This window comes from Elephantulus edwardii, unplaced genomic scaffold, assembly GCF_000299155.1.
Source record: "Elephantulus edwardii isolate Elephantulus edwardi_28Jun2011 unplaced genomic scaffold, EleEdw1.0 scaffold00081, whole genome shotgun sequence".
In the NCBI taxonomy this organism is placed as follows: domain Eukaryota; kingdom Metazoa; phylum Chordata; class Mammalia; order Macroscelidea; family Macroscelididae; genus Elephantulus; species Elephantulus edwardii.
Window position 1 is genome coordinate 5058960 of NW_006399831.1, and position 3183 is coordinate 5062142.

Here is a 3183-nt window from a genome sequence, read left to right on the forward strand (position 1 = left end):
TAGGGAACCTTCAGAAGTTAAAGAGAAATTTAGAAGACATGACACCAGTGATGTCGTTGCTGATGTCAGCTGGATCTTGGTTTGAAAGTCAGGAATACCAAAAGATTGTTTATTTGTGCCTTATTGACTATACAAAGGCATTTGACTGTGTGCATAGTAATAAGTTCTGGCTGACATTGAGAAGAATGGAGTCCCAGAATACTTCATTGTGCTCATGTGTAACCTAAACCTGGACCAGGAAGCTGTTGTGCAAACAGAGCAGAGGAACACTACAAGGTTTGTAATTGCAAAGGGAGTGCATCAGGGTTGTATTCTCTCTCCATATATTCAATATAGATACTGAGTGAATTATCTGAGAAGCTGGATTCTATGAAGAGGAATGTGGCATCAGGATTGGAGGGAGACTCGTTGCTAATCTGTGTTATGCAGATGACACAACCTTGCTTGTTAAAAATGAGGAGGACTTGAAGCATTGTTTTAAATGATCAACGAACACAGCCTTGGGTATGGATTGTATCTCAGTGTTAAAAAAACAAAGATTCTTATCACTGTACTGATAGACATTATCTTGATGGATAGAGAGAAGATTGAAATTGTCAACTGCTTCATCTTGCTTGGATCCATAATTAACACCCTTGGTACCCACAGTCACAAAATAAGGAGACACATTGCACTGGGAGAGTCTGCAGTTAGGGACCTCTCCAAATATTGGAGAGTACTGATACCAGTTTGAGAACTAAGGTGTGTCTGATTCAGTCCATAGTCTTTCCAATTACATGCTAGGCATTGGGAGCTGTTCAATGAGTAAGGATGACAGGAAAAGAATTGATGCTGTTGAGCATTAGTGCTGGAGAAGAGCACTGAGCATTCTCTTGATGGTCGAGAGAACAAACAGATATGTCTTAGAGAAGGGGCAGCCAGAGTTCTCTTTGGAGGCAAGAATGATGAGGCCTTGCCTCACATACTTTGGCCATGTTGCTAGGAGGGGCTATTCCTTGGTAAGCGACATGAGGTTGGGAAGGGTGGAGGGTTGGCAAAGGAGAGGAAGACTTCCACCAAGTGGATTGATGTGGTGACTGCCAGATGGGCTCTTGTGTGTCAGGAAGTGTGGAGATGGCACAGGATAGAACAGGTTTAAAATATTTTGTTCGTAGGGTAGGGTCACTATTAGTCATACTCAACTTGAAGACAACTAACAAAAACATATAAAGGAGTTCAGTTGGCCTACTGGTAAAGAGTTGCACTGCCAACCCAAAAGCATATTATTTTATTTCACCACCTGCTTTATAGGAGTAAGATAGAAAATCTCCTGTCTTGCAATTTACTATCTTTGAACACTCACTACAGGGTCAACTACAGTTGGTTCAAACTCAATGACACCTAACAACAATAACAATTATCTAAAGTTTAAATTGAGATTATATGTATCCTTTTCTTAAAGGCTAACATAATGAAAAGAAATAAGTATGTCTAGAAGTAGTATATTATCAAGAAACAATGATAATAAAAGAGGAAGTTCAAGATGCTCTTTAGGAATTGGCAAAATTGAATTTACGGGAATTGATGGGATACCAATTGACATATTACAGTTAAAGATGCAGCTCTTGGGATTGCTCACCAGTGGTGTCAAAAAAATCTGAAGAATGCCACCTGGACAACTGACAGGAAGAGATCCATATTTATTCCCATTCTCCAAAATGGTGATCCAACAGAATATGGAAATTATTGAACAATATCATTAATACTACATGTGGAACAAATAAAAATAGGAGGATCTTGAAAAACAGTGGAATGCTCCCAGATGGGCATTTTTGGATAGTGAGAGCCAATGAGAATGCATGATTACAGAGGAATCTAAAATGATGGAACTCATGGAGTTTGAACCATGCTCTGGTTCTTAAATTCAGTAGGGCCCTTGGGCCCGTCTTTCATTGTTTTTGGTCAAACATTCTTCTAGGTAGAGTAGCCCTGGTCTGTCCACTTGCAGTACAGAGTTAACTTGTGGTTGTTGTGATGGTAAACACTGTGACACTGATGTATCCAATGCGATAATGGTTACCCATGGTGGACAGTGTTTGGTGGAGCTCCCCAATTAAAACAAGCTTGGAAGCAGGAGTAGCATCCAGTTCCAAAATAGCATGTCTTTGGAAACCCTATGAACCTGAAGGAAGTTATACAAGTGTTCAGGTCTTTCATTCTTAGGGTCACTATGAGTAACCTATGACTTGACAGCGCTTAACAACAACAAAAAGCAGCAAAATATTTCTGAAGATTGTCCAAAAATGACGAGGACAGTGCATTGACAGAAAATGGTCAGAAATACAACCTGGGTTAAGAAGAAGCTGTGACACTAGGGATATCATGACTGATTTCAGATGGATCTTGATGAAAATCAGAGAGCACCATAAGGATATTTATTTGTGTTTTATCAACTATGCAAAAAGACATTTGACTGTGCTGTTAATAATAAATGTGATTAACACTGAGAAGGATGAGAATTCTAGAACACTTGATTATACTCGTGTTAAACCTAGACCTAGACCAGTTAGCTGTCATTTGAACAGAACAAGAGAACATGACCTGGTTAAAAATCAAGAAAGTAGTGTGCCTTTCTCTACATCTTTTCAATGTATATGCTTAATAGGTCATTCAAAAGGCTAAATTTTAGGAAGAAAAGTGTGGCATCAGAATTGGAGAAAGATTTATCAACAACAATCTATGTTTATACAAATAACACAACCTTGTTTACCAAAATGGAGGATGACCTGATGCATTTACTTCACAATATCAAGGATTACAGCCTTCAATATAAATTGCATCTCAACATCAAGAAACTAAAGGTCCTCACCATTAGGCCAATAGGTGGTATCATGATAGATGGAGAAAAGATTGAGATTGTTAAGAGTTTCATTTTGTGGACCCACAATCAGCAGTCTGGACACCAGCAGTATCAAGAATAAATACTCTTGGTATCAGCAATCAAAAAAGTGAAATCTAGACTGCATTATGAAAATCTGCTTTCAAGAACCTCTGCAAAATGCTGAAGAGCAACATTGTCAGTCTAGAGATGAAGGTATGCCTAATCACGGCCATGGTCTTCTCAATTGTTCTCTATACATCAGAGAACTGGGCAAAGAGAATAAAGACAACAGAACAATTATTGGTGCCTTTTTTTGCATTCTT